The sequence below is a fragment of the Hypanus sabinus genome, chromosome 11 (assembly GCF_030144855.1).
Source record: "Hypanus sabinus isolate sHypSab1 chromosome 11, sHypSab1.hap1, whole genome shotgun sequence".
In the NCBI taxonomy this organism is placed as follows: Eukaryota; Metazoa; Chordata; class Chondrichthyes; order Myliobatiformes; family Dasyatidae; genus Hypanus; species Hypanus sabinus.
Window position 1 is genome coordinate 58,144,067 of NC_082716.1, and position 20,132 is coordinate 58,164,198.

Consider the following 20,132-nt stretch of genomic DNA (forward strand, 5'->3'; position numbering starts at 1 on the left):
ATAGTCCTGGGGTAATCAGAATAAATTTCTAGTAGCTTCTCTTTTCCTTGGCTGTCATATGTATCTTATTTCAAGTTAATACAGGGACGATGTCTCTATAAATAATTGCCCTGCCCTGGTATATAGATGAGTAAGATGATTTGGGAGGACTGCCTTCAGAGTGTTAATGTTCATTCCATTTGGTATCTGATGCAAGTCCAGGATCAGGCTAGTTACTTCACATCCATCTCAATTCTAGTGCTTCTTGTGAGTCTCCTCCCACCATTCTATATCTAACTCAGTAAAGATGTCATCCTGCTCCTTTTGTTTTGCTCTGTGTTTATCTAACTTCCTCTTAAATGCATGATTGCTCTTATTCACCTAAACCATTCTTATATGACACATGGCTGCATGTTCTGGTAATACTTTGGGTAAATTAATGTCTTCTAAATTTTCTGTGCATGACTGTGTACATATCTTCTCTGCAAGTAGAAACTACATCTCCATTTATTCCCTATCAAGCTTTTCAGAATGTTGAAGATCTAATTGTTAAGTTGCCTCGCTCTGCTGTATCTGGAAATGTATATAACTTATCAGTTCTGATGATCTCCTGATTGTTTTTCACCTTTCATAGACCATTGCTATCTACTCGTGTATGAACCTTCTACAGTATTCCAGGTCTAACTAAGTTCAAATAAAGTAATTAACACAAATATCCATTTGGAGATGGGCAGAGTGCTTTGATTTATTAATCCACATTGGTATTTCCAATGACTTGTACTTTTGGATTCCATATCCATCACCAAATTTACCCTTTTTAGTAATAGAACTAACCACATTTATGGTGCAGTGTAAGACCATGCACCTGGCAGAAACAGACAGAATTCAAAGGCTAGGTATTCTGTGGAGAATGACTTGCTTCCTATCTACTCAAAGCCCTTCCACCATCTGCAAGACGTATGGCAGGATGAGTTCAGCTCCAGTAGCCTTTAGTGATAAACTGGTCTGTCTGGTATCCCATCTACAATACTCAAGCTCATAACCTATATCACTAGGTCCAACGACATACATGAAGGCGTGCCACCACCTGCAGACCCCCCTCCAAATGGTACACTAAAATAGCTTGAAATATATTGTTACTGCTTCATCATTGCTGAGACAAAATCTTGGAGCTCACCGCCCTCATCAAAGAGCTGCAGTGGTTCAAGGTAGTGGTCAGCATCATCTTCTGTAAAGCAATTAGAGATTTATGTTGATAATTTGCTAATGACACTCACTAAACAGTATATGTGGAATAAAGAACTGATGCAAAGAGATGGGAACAGACGTGGTCTTCCAGATGTGTTCCCGAATGGGCAAAGCACTAAATGGATTGTGAGTTGGCCCTGCCACGTTTGGGCTCAGTTTTTCTTAATTATTATTGATTGATTCCTCCATATAAGAAAAAGTATATGAATACTGCGAGCTCAAGAGTAGGTTTCCTAGTTACATAGACCTCAGTCCTTGAGCCTTGCTAAACAAATATGGAAAGGTTGGCCGAATACAAGGAGCTGAAATGGATTTTGGCAATGAACATCCTGAACTAAGTTTAATTCAACATGTTGAGTTGCCTGTTGGAGAAAGCAGTCGCTTGAAATGTAAAATGTATAAATCTTCCTAACTTCACACTATAATTAGATAAGGGTTTACTATGAAACACTTGAATATGGCAATGTATCTTTGGTTTTTCAGCTCAAAACCTTGACGGCACCTGAATGCTGGCGGGGTGACTCTCTGGCTGCCCTGGCTCAGTTATCACTGTGCTGATGCTGTCTATTCTCAAGGTACAGTACTGTGATAACTGAAGGATGGCAGCCACCTGGACATCAGAGCCCTTGCAGAGATATGAGAAGGAACATGTCTTGGATTCGTGAAATACCCACCCCACAACCTGCTGGTAGGTTACTTCCTTTTCAGTTCCATTTTGGAATTGAATAGAGAAAAAAAATCCTGGAAAATTGATTTGCTGAATGCTTCACAGTGACAGGTGGAACTGACAGAGTGACCTGGTTCAATTGTTCATTGTGGTAAAATATTCAAAAACTGATTTTGTGACAAATGTGAACGTGATTAAAAATCAAAGTAAAGAGCAGATCTCTATCATTACACAATGTATGCAGCTCTATTACAGAAGTTCTTGTGTTTTGGGGAACTTTACAAAATATTTTGACCTATTACAATTTGTATTATGCATTTATTTCACTTATAATTTTAGATGTGGGGGTATTCTGCTAAAGGGAGCATTTTAACAGCTTGAAATTGTCTCGAATTTTACTGGTATGTTTTTTTTAAATTCAGTATTGACAAAAGGATAAATTTCCATAAAACATAGAAGCATCGAGCCTGCTGATGGCTGATTTTTTTAATCCCTCTCAGCTCCATTCTCCTGCCTTTTCCCCGTAACATTTGCTGCTCAGTCTAATCAAGAACCTATTAACCACCTTACCCAATGACTTGGCCTCTACAGTTGCCTGTGGCAATGAATACCACAGATTCACCACTCTCTGGCTAAATAAATTCCTTCTCATCTTTGTTCTAAAAGGGTATCCTTGTATTCTGAGGCTGCGCCCTAGACACCCCCCCACCCTGGGGTCCACCAGAGGGTTCATGTCCACTTTATCTAGGCCTTTCAATTTGAAGTAGGTTTCAATGAGATGCTCTGTCATTCTTCTAAATCCAGCACTTCTTGTGCATTAACTATTATTTTGCAGGCTGGTTTTTGTGACTCTCCACTGGACCCTCTCCAAAGCTAACAAATCATTTCCTATATAAGGGGCACAAAACTGCTCTTAATACTCCAAGTGTAGTTTGACCAGTGCCTTCTGAAGTCTAGTCATTACACCCTTGCTTTTATATTCTAGTCCTTTTGAAATGAATGCTAACATTACCATACTTACGACTGACTCAATCTGCAAGTTAACCTTTAGGGAATTTTGCAAGAGGACTCTCAAGTTATCTGATATCTGAAGTTGCTCCCAGTTTATTCCTTCTACGAATGTACTTAACCATTCACTTCCCTGCACTGTATTCCATCTGCCACTTCTTTGCCCACTTTCCCAACCTGTCCAAGCACTTCTGCAGACTCAACATTACCTACCCCTCCAACTATTTTAGTATTGTCCGCAAACTTGTCCACAAACCGATTAATTCCATTAGTTTCACTTTAAGTTTTTGTTCTGATTTCATTCTTACATATGAAATGTCTGGTTGAAATTGTGCGTGGAAATTGGCATGCCCAACTTGGAAATGTCAATGTTGTTCAAGGCAGTAGCAGTGTTGCAACCGGTAGAGTAGCTGCCACAGATTTGTGACCGCCCAACTCAATCCAAGCTCAGTGGATAACCAGGATTGTTACGGACAGCTTTAAAAAGAGGACAAGAAACAACTAAAATAAAATAATTTCATTGACCTTTCAACAATGCAGAGACATCCTATGGAGCTCACAGGTGCACTGTCAGTCAACGAAACTGACACAGAGCTGACTGCGGTGAAATCCCCGTAGCTCTGGATTGGTGAGTTGCAATGTGTTCAAGGAATTTTGGCATCAGAGGGAGGTTGGAGATGAATGGAGTTTGCAGATACAATGGGGTCTTTTAAGAGCCTCTTAGAGACATAGAGCTTAGAAAAATAGAGGGCTATGCGCTAGGGAAATTTAGGCAGGTTCTAGAATAGGTTACATGATCAGCACAACTTTATTGGTCGAAGGGCCTGTAATGTGCTGTAGATTTCTATATTCTATGAATGGTAGCAAGAGTGAAGGTGAAGGGACAAAGTATGGAGTTTACATGTTCTCACACTTGACTAAGTGAGTTTGCCTTTCGATACTCTGTTCCTTCCCACATCCCAAAAACATGCTGGTTGTTAGGTTAATTAGCTTTGTTGGTGGATATTTGAGAAGAGGTTACAGGAGAATAAGTGGGATAACAGTATTACTGGGATTGTTGTGCTCTGGCATAAGCTCAATGGGCTGAATGGTCATAAGCAAATGTGACATATTTAAATGTTTTGCATGGTTAGGCAGCTATTACAGAATAGTTTGTACAGTTCTGGTTGTCACCATGTGGGAAGGGTGTAATAGTATTAGAGTTTGTGCAGAAAATAGGCACCAGGATATTTCTTGGAATGGAGGGCTCTAGTTATGTGGAGTATTGGATAGGCTGAGCTTACTCTCAGTGGAATATATGAGGCTGATAATGATCTTGAAGATTTATAAAATGTTAGGCTTAGATAGGTAGATAGTTAGAATTTTGTCCCAGCAAGAGGAATATAGAAATACAGGGTACAAGATGGGAGAAATTAACGTTCATCTGTGAGGCAAGCTTTTTCCCCACAGGTAGAGAGTAGTGAATATCTGGAACAGGCTTCAAGGTAATGGAGGCAAATACAATGTTTAAGAAGTAGTTGGACTTGCACTTGCAAGGGAAAGATAGGATATGGATCTAATGCAGCCAGATGTGATTGGCATAGAGTCAACGTTGATGAGGTGGTCTAAAAAGACCTATTCCTGTGCTATACATTCCTGATAATATGGAAAAAGTAGTACATGGTTCCTTTGTTGCCCTTTATTCATACCCATGGAAAATAAAGTGCTTGCAGCTATTTTTAAACTTTGTTCCCCAGTATGTTGATGGGAGTGGATGTGACTACAATGTTTATGAGGAATTTAGACAGCCACATGAAGAGGCAAGGAATTGTGGGATATGGATGAAGAGCAGGCTGTTTAACTTGACATCATAGCTGCCACGGAGACTGTGCCACAAAGAGCCTGTTTCTGTGCCAGACTGTTCTCATCTCTAAACTATTTGCTCTTTTTTTAAAAAAATTCAGTTCTTTACACATTAAAATTACTAATGGGCAAGCAGATGCAAAAATCTTCATGGTGTTTAAAAACGGGTAGACCTGCTTTTGTGGAAATCTTGGCAATAGGGAATTGGCACAAGAAAGATTTACATACAGTAGATCAACATTGATCACATTGAGTAGCACAGCAATTTTGAACTATTTGCCGCTGCCTCCCATTTTCCTGCACTCCTTTTGCTCCTGATGGAATGGAAAATAGCAGCAAGATATTTGATTCATATTCAGTGTTCATTATTGGAGAATGTGCATGACTTCTGTTCAGGCCCTTTTTGAAGTACTTGAGCATATTTATGTTGATTTTTGTGGACATATCTGGCAATAGTCCACTGCCTTACTGTATTACTTGTTAAGCTCCTTTGCCATTGCAAAGAGGAGCTAATGTTGGTAATAGTTTTCAATCGGAGCATGTTTGAAGAAGGAAAATTCAGATATATTAACTTCCAATGTGCTGAAGGTTTTCTGTTATACATATCATTGAGCCAGTGAAGTAAGACAGTGAAACTATCATGCTGAAGATATTATTGCAAATTATCACACTTCTGAAGTTTTAAAAAAAAATATTTTAGTGGAAGCAGAGGCTTCAACATCCCATTACTGGATTCATTATTTAAAAATAGTGATTTCTTGTTGAGTAATATGTATTGTGAATATTTCTTTCAAAACATTTTGGGAGTGAATAAATGAATTAGTAACTGTATTTAACCTTTAAAACAGTTGAAAAAGCCTTTTCATTTTTGCCTGCAGTAGAATTTTTTTTAGAAGTAAAATGATCACTAAACCACATTAGTTTCAGATTCAGTTCAAAGGAATAATATAAAGGGAAAGATGAAAATGTATCCTATCATAATTTTTTCTAAGTGTGAAGGTGTGGCACAGCTGTACTCTCATAGACATCATGATGAGAAATATCCAGTTACGAAGTTTCTAATAAAATTTCCAACTATTTAAAGAGTACAGGTTTTTACAACAAGCACATCCTTTTGATTTAACATGGAAAGAAAGCAAAACTGACTCTAAAACAAAATTAAGTTCCTCTTGATTTGGAACTTGTGATTTCTGAGGCTTCCCCAATTGTCTTCAGATTTGAGATGTTTGGGAGAAGTTCCACATTAGGCTGTCTGTCCTGGTAGATGTTGAGTAATGGGATTATATTGACCATTGATTGGTTTTGAGTGCTAGTACAGAAGAAGAGTTCAATATTTGAATGTAAGACCCTCCCACAGCTGCTCCATGTCTGATGAAACTTTGAACTTACTCTGCTAACTGACTTATCAGAGTTGTCTGAGTAACCATGGCGTAAGATGAGAAATATTGACGGTGTTGCTAAACAATTTTTAAGCTTTCTCTAGAATTTCTGCCAACACTACTTTAAGAAATTGGGGAACCTCTTCAGAAGTTTGTAAATGAAAATCAATGGAGCATATTGTTCATTTTGCTTCTGCTTTTAATGATAGAGTATGGTTTGGGTTAGTGATAGTCTATTGTTTATCTTTGCAAACAATATTTTATACTGATGCTTGGAAAAAGCTTGATTTTGACTTGCCTAACGCTGGAATTCAGGATCTCAAGAGGTCAGCTTCACCCTCCATTCACCACAGAATTTCTGCAGTAACAGATTTTCTCAAAGATATTCTTGCCTCCACATTTGATATGCTAATACCCATTTAAAAACCATTACTTTCTGTCAACTTAGCTGCTCCCTAGTTAAACCTTCCTGACTGGGAGACCTCAGTCAGTCCAGATCAGGAGCAGCATCTCCAACACCATCACACTGAGCATGCCCCCCCCCCCCCAGGGCTGTGTGCTCAGTCCACTGCTGTTCACTCTGCTGACCCACGACTGTGCTGCAACACACAGCTCGAACCATATCATCAAGTTCACCGATGACACGACTGTGGTGGGTCTCATCAGCAAGTACGATGAGTCAGCTTACAGAGAGGAGGTGCAGCGGCTAACGGACTGGTGCAGAGCCAACAACCTGTCTCTGAATGTGAACAAAAGAGATGGTTGTTGACTTCAGGAGGGCATGGAACGACCCTCTGCTGAACATCGATGGCTCCTCGGTAGAGATCGTTAAGAGCACCAGATTTCTTAGGGTTCACTTGGCGGAGAATCTCACCTGGTCCCTCAACACCAGCTCCATAGCAAAGAAAGCCCAGCAGCATCTCTACTTTCTGCGAAGGCTGAGGAAAGTCCATCTCCCACCCCCTATCCTCATCACATTCTACAGGGGTTGTATTGAGAGTATCCTGAGCAGCTGCATCACTGCCTGGTTTGGAAATTGCACCATATCGGATCGCAAGACCCTGCAGCGGATTTACAGACATTTACACTACACATTGCATCCACAAAGTCAGCAGCATTATGAAGGACCCCACGCACCCCTCATACAAATTCTTCTCCCTCCTGCCATCTGGGAAAAGGCACCGAAGCATTCGGGCTTTCACAACCAGACTATAACAGTTTCTTCCCCCAAGCCACCAGACTCCTCAATACCCAGAGCCTGGACTGACAATAACTTATTGCCCTCTACTGTGCCTATTGTCTTGTTTTTTATTTATTGTAATGCCTGCACTGATTTTGTGCACTTTATGCAGTCCTGAGTGGGTCTGTAGTCTAGTGTTTTTTTTTCTGTGTTGTTTTTACGAGGTTCAGTGTAGTTTTTGTACAGTTTCATGTAGCACCATGGTCCTGACAAATGTCGTCTCGTCATTTTATTTTTACTGTGTACTGTACCAGCAGTTATGGTTGAAATGACATAAAAAGTGACTTGACTTGACTTCGTTTGTATTCCTTCATGTTCGAAAGGCAGAGACTTAATGCAGGTAACAACTGATCAAGTAATTGAGGCCTCCCTGAATGACTTTTTATTGGTCTTAGGTCCAGCTTTTGAGAGTATTTTTATTATTTCACACATAAAACTTAACTCTTAAAAATATTTACTCTTATTTTCTCCATCGAAGTTTCATTAATTTGTTGATCAATGAGATTGAAATTCTTCCTCTGCTACTTCAATCAGGCAATCATTTCAAACCATGAATATTCCTGACCACCCAGTACCCAAACTTTCATGTTGTATTTGTTCATCTTTATCTGCACAAATCTGCTCTCCATACTTGTCCACAGGATGTCCCCACCACTAAATTCAAAAACAAAAACTTTACTGTCCCAAGTCATACCCAGCCATACCTGCTTTCTCAAATATGTTTTAATGGTAAAATGTACAAGAAAAAAATGACCTGTTGCTTCTTGATTAAAAGCATTTATTTAAATATAAAAACAGAAAATGTTGGAAATACAGAAGCAGGACCCTGTGGAAAGAGAACAATAATCTTTAAGGTACAGGATGCTGTTGAAATTGATTTTTTTTTTAAAAAATTGGCCAGGCCATATGAACACCCAACTTCATTGTTCATACTGTCCTATCACCTTCATACTTGCTAATATCACCCCTCCCAAAAACAGAATTACAAGAAAAATCACTCTGCTCTGGCTGAATTTACAAAGTTTTGGGATATCTCTGTTTTTTTTTGAAGGGCCAATGTAAAGTTGAGGGAATTGTTTTTTTCTTTATTACTGCCTGACTTTAAGATTTGTTTCATGGTTCACTTCACTTCTTGGTTGACTATTAACTGAGTTTATTGGGCTTTGAAACATAAGAACTCGACCCTAGACCTCACACTCTGATAATATTTACAGGGAAGTTTACCATACTATTCCTTCTGCCACCACTCAGGCCACAGTGGCAAGCCTTTGCCACTACCTTGTGGTAGACCTGCCACATTTGCCAAATTTGGAGAGCATGGCAGAAAATTTAATGGATTAATAGTGTAGACCAGGATCTTTTTATCTTGCTTTACATAATGTGATTGTACTGTATTTGAAATGCATATAAATCCTAGCAAGTTGTATTTCTAGATAAATATTATACTCTAATATTATACCATTGAATGCACATTATAGTAATCCACTGTATGTCCAGTCCTGTCTGTCTTATTTAAATTTTGAATGCATTCGAGTTTTGACATTTCTGTACAATTTGTAAATTCCAGTCACGTTCCCACGTTTTGCAAATTTGACATCAGTATTTCCCAGTCAGAGTTGCAAATTCATATCGAAATCAAAAGTTTTGGTTGGCATTGACTTTTTCATGAACTGTTGTACTGACATTCCACTTGCTCTTGCAGGTGGATGTGGGGGGGGGGGCGGGGTGTGGAGAGATCACATGACACAATCTTGATAAGGAGCTGGAGAATTTAGTTGGTGCATTTCCTAAGCTCATGAAAGGTACAAAGTAATACAAGTCTGTTATCTTATGTTTTTTTTGAAGAAATAATGGGAAAGCCTGAATGGGATTGGGTATGACTTGCAAGACACAAAAGTTCATTTATTTCTGAGTTCAATTGGAGGAACAGCCATAAGGATAATTTTATGTTATTCTTGCATATTATACCATGCACGTTATCCTCAGATACATTTCAATAATATGTTGGTTCAAATAACAAGATGATTTGATGGACCATAATATGCTTTTGCAATTTTGTGTTCAGGGTTTTGAAATTTGATACCTGTCAATACTTGTGAAACTGAACTCTTAAAAGATTTTTTTCTTCTGAGTAGCAATTTTTCCAAGTGTCATTCATTTAACCTTCTCACTTATTAAGACTACAAATTTTCAGATTAAGTTCCTTTGAATTCAAGGTATTGTAGTTAGTGTGGTGTATTAGATTCCCAAGTGTTTGGGATTGAGGATGACATGTTATTTCAGTTCTACACACTCTTTAAGGGCTGGGGCAGGAGGTGCAGATAGTTTGAGGAGCGTTGTGCTTCTGCCATTTACTTTGAGTTTGTAAGTACTCTCCTCAGATGGACATAAGGAGTGCAGTTGACCTCTTGGTTGGACCAAGCTCTGAAAAGATTATTTGTTGTTGGGCATTTGAAAATACATATATAGAGAGATTGATCCCTAAAGTGGGTGGCTTGCCTATGAGGCAAATTTAGATATGATAGGTGAGTTCATAAGAAAGGCAATTTGACAATTTAGAAACTTGAGAGCTGGATGTGGAGAGAATATTTCCTCTTGTGGGAGAATCTAGAGATAGAGGGCACAGTTTAAAAATGAAGGATGGCCCATTTACTCTAAAGATTAGGTGATTTTTTTTCCTGAACACAATAATCCTTTGAGACTCTCAATGTGTGGCAAAGTGAATTTTTAGACCATTTTGAAGATAAAGTTAGATAGTTATTTAATGAAGGGGTGAGATTTACTGGTAAAATGATGGGAGAATGGGTGATAGCAGCCGTGATTTTAAAAGGTTGACCAGAATGAGGGGGACGTGGACCACTCCTAAAGCTTGAATTGGACCTAGTGTAAAGTTTTCGCACCTGGAAATTTTGGGTGGTGGCTTACTGGTCAGTGAATGTGGGAGGGTTTTGCGAAGGCAGTTGGCGTCTCTATTGCTTTGAATTGGCTGCTGTAGGGGTCACCGCTGGCTGGTGCATCATACGGTTTGTGCTGCGTTTTGAAATCTTGATCATCGCTTACTTAATTATTCACACACACGCCCTCTCGTTCATTTATAACCATTATTTAAATATTACCGAGTCGAGCAGTTAATAGTCGAAACTTTTCTTCACGGCTATCATACGAATCATTACGATAATATCGCACTTGTAATAACTACTGTCCACGTTGATGAATCGTTTCCGGCAGAATGGAAAATCTATTTTTTCAGGCGAACAAAAACTGCTGTTTTTATTTCTCTGTGTGGGGGTGGGGGAGGGGGAGAGATCACAGGAACTTGCGCTCTTACGATTTTGCTTTGGGAATTGCGCTGTTTAAAGCAATAAATGTACCTTTGTGTTCACCATTTGTTGTTACTACTCTGAATTCCAACTTCGTAATTTCAAGCAGTTCCCCTCTCAGAGGGGAGAGGGGTTTCAGGGACCCGGTAGCGTACAGCCAACAGCGGAATGTCCCTCGCTGTTGATGAATTGTAGGTACAATCGTGTGATCAGACATTAATAACCAAGTTTGACCACGGAATCTACGCAGCAAACCTGAGTATGAGTGAATTAGCTCCTTTTGAGTTAACCGCGAAGCGGTCAAATTCCTGGAATGTTTCTGCTGGTAGCAAAGTAGCAAGCACTGTTTCTGGGAATATATTTATTGAAGGCGTCAGTCACGTAATACATGTATTCTTCTGGCAATGTCTGTACTCTCAGGAGCGTAGATCTTAGCATAGACAAAAATAAAAAGATCCATTCAAGTGGATGATTCTGCACATCGTGTTTTGCATCAGCAGCAGGAAATGATATCTGCAATTTTAAGATTTGTGGATGTGCATGGTAAGTGAGCCGTGAACTTGCTTCATAAACACGCTTCGGCAAATGCTGGCCTGCCTCCTTGCACGTGGAAACATTGTTAATTGATCTGAAGTCCCGGCGTATGAAATCGATATTCCATGGTATGTAATGTAAATTACTAGGCCAGTTATAAATTAATCCAGTGACAGACGCTTCCAACTCGGCTTGTTGGTGAGCTGAGTAATACTTTTGGTAGTCGCTTTTAAAAGTAGTATTTAAATTTCTCAAAGATACGGGGATCAATCACTTTATATAGGTGAAGTTAGGAAGAAGCGGTGGTCATATTTTCGCATCAGACCACAGTTTAAAATCTTAAGAATTTCACTATTTTACATAGTGGCAGGTATGGGAAATTAAGTGGGCAGTTTCGTATCGTTTCAGAGATCGTCCGTAGTGTTCACATACTGAAAGCTTATATAGAAAGTTATATTTGGGCTTCTGAATCACGAGATTATATAATCATTCTTTCTAGGACGGTGCACTTGAGATTTTAAAATGTGAAAACTACGTAATACTACATTACAATGTAGGGATGTTAAGTTCCTAGAATGAACTGTATTTTGATGCTGGGGCTTGAAAACCTCTGCAGTCGGTAAACCCTGACGGTAGAATTCGCTGTTCGTAGTGAGTATTGCAATGGCGAGAAATGACCGTCCTATTGTAATACGTGTAGCACTGTGTATGTATGTATATATATCTATAGATCATCTGATTTCCCGTAAAGTTAATCTGGTTAAACGCATCGCGCCTCCGCTCTCTCTGAGTCAGGGATATTAATTTAAAGTGAAAACACTTCAGGAAGGAATATATTTCAAGTCCATTCAAGTTTTTGCCTGGCGCGATGCTAATCTAGTTCTTTTAGAGTAAAAAAATGTACTGATTTGATTATCAATTCTCCCCAGACGCCCATTCCTCCATGCGCACACAAAAACAAATGTTAATGGGAAATGTGCCAATTAGCATGGAGCTCAATCGGCGATTATCCTCAACCCACGTACGCTTTCTGGTTACTGCGTTTACGCAACCGTTTCTTTTCAATGCGGAAGTTCCACCCCTCAGCTCTGATAAATATATTTTTTTAATTTCTCCGCAGGAGCATATCCTCAGTCGCGCTTCCCCATATATTAAACTCAGAATAGATTACCCAAATCGAGGAGCTCAATTGTAGGCATAGAGCAGAAATAATGCAAATCACTTAAAAATAAAAACAATTACTATATTTAAACAATGCTTTACATTCTGTTTCATCATATTTTATTAAACTTATCCTTGTAATTACAGTAATTACTTAGTATTGCATATAAAAAGGGCTTCAGTTACCAGTTCTTTTGTATTAAACTTTTAATACCGTTGCAGAGAAATTTTTAAACAAGGAAAATTAGTTCTGATACACAATCGTGCAAATGCCTCTGTAGAGAAATAAGAGCTGAAATCTTATCGGAGCTGAGGGGAGCTTTCACATTGAAAAGAAATATTTCTGTAAGCGCAAATATCTGAAAGTAAATGTGGCAAAGAAAATTAAGGAAAATCTAAAGAAATTTTATAAAGGGAAAAGAGTATGAAGTGGAAGAAAAGGGCCCCTCAAAGACCTCATGGGACATCTTTATGTATGTGGGGGGGGGGGGTAAGGTCCTTATTGAAAATATCTTCCCTGCTGTTACCATGGAGAAATACATGAATACTTCAAAACTAGGATGTAAGTATTCTGCATTGTAGTAGAGGAGGAGGCTGGGTGTCTTAAAAACTAGGATGGTAGATGTATCTCCAGGGTTTGCCCAGGTGTATATATATAAAATCACAGCGAGGGATTAGAAGAGACCCTGCAGGAGACCTGGCTGAAGTCCATATAAACTTTGTGGACAAGCCTGCCCTGATCAATTTCCTTTGTCACTTCACCAAATAAAAAAATTCAGTTCATGAGAAATAATTTTATTTTATTTAATGTTTGTTTTAATAATACAAAGTCAACCAGTGAGTGGCTTTCTAACATGCTGTATCACTGCATGGTACATAAACTGCACTGTGGTCAAACTGCCCAACACATCAGTGGTACCATTCTACCCACCATCAATGACAAATGTACAGAAAGGAGTCAGAAAAAAGACCAGAAATATCATGAAGGATCCCACCCACCCTGCCCCTGGACGACTTGTCCCATTCCCATTAGAGAGGAGGCTACATAGCATCCACGCCAGGACCACCAGACTCAAAAACAGTTGCTTTCCCCAAGCAGTGAGGCTGATCAACACCTCCATCCACTGACCCACTAACCACACCTGCCACCTCCACTACTTTATTAATTCCTGTAAGTCACCTTTTGTATATGCGCTCCTGTACCTAGCATGTTTATGTACATACAATCAATCTATGAATACAGTGATGCTAGTTTGTGAATCCTTTTGAATTTTCTCTATTTTTGCATAAATATGACCTGAAAGGTGATCAGACCTTCGCATGTCAAACTAGATAATGAGAACCCAATTAAATAAATAACAAAAAATATTATTCATTATGCTTGTTCATTTATTTATTAAGAAAAATGATTCACTATTACATGCATTTGTTGGGAAAACTTCATCCAAACCTTTCTGGATCCTGCACATCAGCTTGGAGGAATTTTAGGCCATTCCTACTTACAAAACTGCTTCAACTCTGGGATGTTGGTGGGCTTCCTTGCACGAACTGCTTGCTTCAGGTCCTACCACAACATAGGATTAAGGTCAGGATTTTGACCTGGCCATTCCAAAAGGAAATGTTCTTCTTTTTAAACCTTTCTTTTGTTGATTTACTTGTGTCTTTTGGATCTTTGTCTTGTTGCATTATCCAACTTTCATTAAGCTTCAGGTGGTGGACTGCTACCCTGACCTTCTCCTATTAAATATCTTGATATTCATTCTATCCTTAATGATTGCAAACTGTTGAGACCCTGAGTCAGCAAAGCAGCCTCAAACCATTATGCTCCTTCCACCATGCTTCACAGTTGGGATGATGGTTTGCTGTTGGTGTGCAGTTCCCTTTTTCCTCCTAAAATAGCAATGTCCATTTCTGCCAAGAAGTTAAACTTCTGCCTCATCTTTCCAGAGAACATTGTCCCAGAAGCATTGTAAAACATCCAACTGGCCTTTGCAAACTTGAGATGTCCATTTTTTTTTAGAGAGCAGTGGTTTCCTCCATGGTGACCTTCCATGAGTATCATTCTATTTCAGTGTTTTTCTTATAGTGGTCACATGAACAGAGACTTTAGCAAGTTCTAGAGATTTCTGCAGGTCTTTAGCTGTTGTCCTTAGGTTCTTTTTCACCTTCGTCGCTGCATATTGTGCTCTCCATGTGATCTTTTGCAGGATGCCTATTCCTAGGGAGAGTAGCAACAGTTTCCTCCATTTGTAGACATTTTCTCTTGCTGTGGACTAATGAACACACAGGTCTTCAGAAATGCATTTTCCAGCTTCATGCATCTCTACAATTCTTCGTCTGAGGTCTTCTGAAAGTTGTTTTGACTGAGGCATGATGCACATAAACAGATCTTTCTTGAGAAGAGCAGGCTCTGTCAGTAACCTGACTTTGTGTGTCTTTTTTATAGGGCAGGGCACCTCTACAACCCACACCTCCAATTCCATCTCGTTGATTGGAACACAACTCCAAGTAGCTTTTGTAGACGGCATTACCCCAAAAGTTCACGTGCTTTTTCCAACAAATACGTGTAACATTGAAACATTTTTCCAATAAGTAAATAAATAGATAAATATAAAGAGCCCAATTAAATAAATAACACAAACATCATTATAACATCTGTGCTGCTTATAATGTTTTTTGCGTTATTTATGTAATTGGGTTCTCTTCATCTAGTTTTAGGACTTGCATGAAAATCTGATCACATTTTAGGTCATATTTGTGCAGAAATAGAGAAAATTGTACAGGGTACCCAAGCTTTCTTGGACCACTGTGTAAACTATCATGTTTCTTTTATTATTAGGTTCTTTTATCTTATTCTGGCTTTTTTGTGCTGCATTGGATCAGGAGTAACAATTATTTTGTACTCCTTTACATGTGTGAACTGGAATTGACATTTTACAATCTTGAATCTAGTGAAGGTTGTTTGTGGATGGTTGGTCTCCAGAGAAGAGTACAGAGAGATCATGAAAGGGGAGAGAGGTGTTGGAAATGGGTTCAATTAACCTCAAGGCAGAGGGGAAGTTTGAGACAAGCGTGATGAAATTGAGAAACTCAGTATAGGTGCAGGAACAGAACCAATACAGTTGTCAATGTAGCAGAGAAAGAATTGTGGAGTGTTCCCAGTGTGGCGATCAGGGAAGATACAGTGGACAATAAAGAAGGTTATCAAAAATTACAGGGGCATCTGATCATCTGCGTAAGGAGGCTGAGGAATGGTAAATGGAGTTTAAATTGGATAAGTGCAAGGTGTTGCATTTTCAAAAGTCACAGCCAGGTATGACTTTCACGGAGAATGACAGAATCCTGAGGAGTGTTATAGAACATAGGGGACCTTGGAGCTCACTGTAAGTTGAGTCACAGGTAGACAGGGTGGGAAAGAAAGCTTTTGGCAAGCTGATCTTCATAAATCAGGTCATAGAGTATGAAAGTAGGGAGGTTGTGTTGCGGCCATCAGGGTACTGGTGAGGCCACACAGTTTTGATTCCCTGCTGTAAAAAGGATTTTATTAAACTGGAGAGAGTGTAGAAAAGATTTACAGGGATGCTGCCAGGATTCGAGGGAGAGAGTTACACGAGTTGTTGGACAGGCTAAACTTTATTCCTTAGAGTTTAGGAGACTAAGAGGTGATCTTATTGAGACATATAAGATCATGGGGGGCATGGATAAGTGAATGCACTCAGTCTTTCTCCCAGAGCTGGGGTAGCAAAAGCAAGAGGAAATAGATTTGAAGTTAACTTGAGAGGCAACATATTACACAATGAGCTTCCAGAGGAAGTGGTTGAGCTAGGAACAACTTTTAAAAGACAGTTGCATTGGCACATTGATTGGAAAGGTGTAGAAGGTTATGGGCTAAACACTGGCATATGGGATTAGCTTGTGTAACCCCCTGGGTCGCCTCAGGCTCGCTCAGCTTGTTCTCGTCTAGGGGGAGCAGCCTTCGGCCCCGCCAAACTGGGTAATCAGCTGGTGTGGATGCTGTGTGAGGTCCCCGCCTCACCCAAAAACAGACAGTACACCATACGCGATTAAATGAGTACAATTTATAAAGGTTACTATAACTAAGTGATTAATAACGAAGCTTGCATGGGGCATTTTGGTGGTGGAAGGGCCTGGTTCTGTGCTGTATAAGGCTATTGCAATCTTAAAAACTCTAATGATTACTCTATACTGAAATAAAAGTGTCTTCTCTCAGGCAGATAATCTGATCAATCATTCTAGTTAACTCCGGCCCCATGTATTACCTCAGTCATTACAATGCACCGTAAACTTTTTTAAAAACAAGTCCTGGTGAAGGGTCTCAGCCTAAAATGTTGAATCAGCATCAGGTTTATTATCACCAGCATGTGTTGTGAAATTTGTTAACTGAGCAGCAGCAGTTCAATGCAATACATAATATAGAAGAGAGAAAAAATAAACAAGTGCATCAATTACAGTATACATAAATTGAATAGATTAAAAACATGCAAAAATCAAAAATATTGTATATTTTAAAAGGTGAAGTAGTGTCCAAGGGTTCAATGTCCATTTAGGAATCGGATGGCAGAGGGGAAGAAGCTGTTCCTGAATGGTTGAGTGTGTGCCTTCAGGCTTCTGTACCTCCTACCTGATGGTAACAGTGGGAAAGGGCATGCCCTGGGTGCTGGAGGTCTTTAATAATGGATGCTGCCTTTCTGAGACATCACTCCCTGAAGATGTCCTGGGTTCTTTGTAGTCTAGTACCCAAGGTGGAGCTGACGAGATTTACAGCCCTCTGCAGCTTTTTTCAGTCCTGAGCAGTAGCCCCTCCATACCAGACAGTGATGCAGCCTGTCAGAATGCTCTGCACAGTACAACTATAGAAGTTTTTCATTGTATTTATTGACGTACCAAATCTCTTCAAACTCCTAATGAAGTAATAGTCGCTGTCTTGTCTTCTTTATAACTACGTCAGTATGTTGGGACCAGGTTAAGTCCTCAGAGATCTTGACACCCAGGAACTTGAAACTGCTCAATCTGCTTTTCCTGCTGAGTTCCTCCAGCATTTTGTGTGTGTTGTTTGCAAACATCTTTAACCACTTTTTATAATGCTATTTACATTGTAATGCATGCTGGTATTTTTGTACTTATGCACATTTTATTCTAAATCTGTAACCTCATACTCTATAAACAAGTTAAATTCTTTATTCTTAATAATTGTTGAATGTTGCGTGTCGCATTAACACACCTCTGCAAATTCCCGGTACATGTAAATTTGCACACAGTGGTCACTTTATGTACATGCAGGTACATTTGTTTGTTAATGCAAATATCTAACCAATCATGCGGTAGAGGTTTGGGTGTTGTTCAGACCAAACTTCAGAATGGGGAAGAAATGTGATCCAAGTAATTTTGACGGTGGAATGATTGTTATTGCTATGCTTTGAGTAACTTCTGATCACATGCAACAGTTTACAGAGAATGGTGCGACAAACAAAACAAAAACATCCCGGTGAGTGGCAGCTCTGTAGGCCAAAACAAAAACCTCATTTAATGAGAGAAGTCAGAGGAGAAGAGCCAGGCTGGTTCAAACTGACAAGAAGGTGACAGTAACTCAAATAACTGTTACAACAGTGGTGTGCAGAAGATCCTCTCTGAACTCACAACATGAGTAACCTTGAAGTGGATGGGCTACAGCAGCAGAAGACCATGAACATTTACTCCATGGCTATGTTATTAGGTACAGGAGCCACGGAGTGTATATGGTGAATGAAGTTGATTCTTGACGCATGAAACTGCAGATGCTGGAATCTGGAGGGATGGATAAACGTTGAATGAGGAACTTAGCAGGTGGAATAGTATTCTGGGGAGAAAGAAATTGTCAATGTTTCAGTTTGAAATCCTGAATCAGGACTGAAAGAGAAGGGAAATAGCCAGTAGAGAAAGATGGGCGGGACAGAGGCTAGTAGGTGTTTGATGGAAGGGTCGGGGAACCAGTTGGGGAAGGGGGAAGAATAGAATTGGGAAACTTCATACATGGACCAAGGAGGTCCATGGAAAGGGTGACGGTAGGGGCAGTTCTTGGAAAAGCAGGAACATAAAGGCTATCAGTGCTGGAATCTGATAAGCAGGGAAGGTGATCATTTGGGGAGAATCCGGGATCTGATGTGAGGGGATGGGCAAGGGGAGAACCAGTGGGTGAAATATATGGGTAGTAGGTGGATGGAACCAGCTGGGGGACAGAAATTTTATTGAGCAGGGGGCATGTGGAGGGTATGGAAAAGGCAAAAAATAGTAGGACCAGAGGAGAAGTGGAGGAAAGAGAGTGGAACTGGAGGTGAGAGTTACTTGAAATTGGAAAATTAAATTTCCATACAATTAGACTAAAGTGGCCTCTTGAAATGACCTTTTTTCCCCTTCCCATTTCCACACCAACCTATCCATTCTCAGCCTTCTTTACGGGCAGGGTGAAATCCAACACAAACCAGAGGAACAACACCTCATATTTCACCTGGGTAGTCTGCAACCAGCAGTACGAATACTGAGTTTTCAAACTTTGGGTAACTTTCTGAGCTGCTTAGCTCTATAACCATCTTAAAACTCTAAAGATGACTCTGCCATCTTAAATGTTTCTTCCCCCAGTCAGTTAATCTAATCAATCATTCTAGTTACCCCCCCCCCCACCCCTCTCTATCTATTACCTCAGTCATTGTAGTGGCTTGTAAGCACTTCAAATCATTTTTATAATACTATTTACATTGCTGGGATTTATGCACATTTTATTCCATATCTGTACTTTAATCCTCCCACTACTCTCTCTCCCTCCAAACTTACTCCCATTTCCCCCTTTTTCCACACACCCACACCTTCCCATTACCTATTTTTGACCACTTCATCCTCCCACTACCATCCACTTATTAACCCCATATTTCACCCATTGGCTCTCACACACCCCCTCATCTGGTCCTTGCCCTACACCATTCATCTCCGCACCCCCAGTAGTTCCCTTACAGATTCCAGCACCGGTGATCTTGGTGCTTATCACCTTCCGGCAGCTGTCTCCACCGTCCCTGCCCCATCTGGCTCCATCCGTCAACACCCCCAATCACTTCTGACCACTGCCTCACCTCCCCACTCTCCTTTTTGTACAGGCTGTTTCCTCTCTCCATTCTCATCCCTGATGCAGGGTGTTGATCCAAAATGCAACAACTCCTTAGCCTCCGCAGATTTTGCTCAGCCCACTGAATCCCCGTCGTAAATTGAGAAATGGCTTGAAACGGAATCGGGTATATGAGTCACTCACCAATACATATGCTCCAGACTATTGCTGATTAATGCCAAGACAGGTTTCCATATAAAATCACTGGCTTGGAATATGTTATCAAATTATAGCAGATGGAACACATTTTTTAAAATTTAGTAAGTCTTAAATAGGTAATTTTCTTTGTATGTATCATGAATAGTTAAGCATTTTCCTCTTCTACAAAGTCTATTTCTCAATTTCTTGTTCTAATTACGGCTTGCTGGGAAAGTACAGAACAAGAGTTATTTGTAAAGAAACTGAAGCTAGTAATGACGATGAAACCCGCCTGTTTTGTTGCAAGCTAGTACACGAGTGTTTCATTTACCTTATTATTGTGCATCATATCAACACGCAATAGCTCTATTTGAGCACGTGTAAATGTTTTAGAAGATTAAGAGGGCTCGGTGCTACTGATTTAGATGAGGGTGAAGCAGTGACCTAAAGTGTTGAGGTTTGG

The 20,132-nt window shown here is 39.8% G+C and overlaps 1 protein-coding gene across 2 annotated transcripts in view; it reads left to right on the forward strand.

Annotated features, from left to right (window-relative positions):
- Positions 1-10,977: 10,977 nt before the first annotated feature.
- The window catches only part of jak1 (Janus kinase 1), a 123,913-nt gene continuing 114,758 nt past the window's right edge, over positions 10,978-20,132 (forward strand). The window contains exon 1 of one of the 2 annotated variants that reach the window (XM_059984389.1): positions 10,978-11,226. The gene's annotated coding sequence lies outside the window, so the exon portion shown is untranslated. Of the gene's footprint in view, positions 11,227-11,326; positions 11,346-20,132 lie in introns of those variants that run through there. The other variant, XM_059984390.1, reaches the window with a different exon arrangement.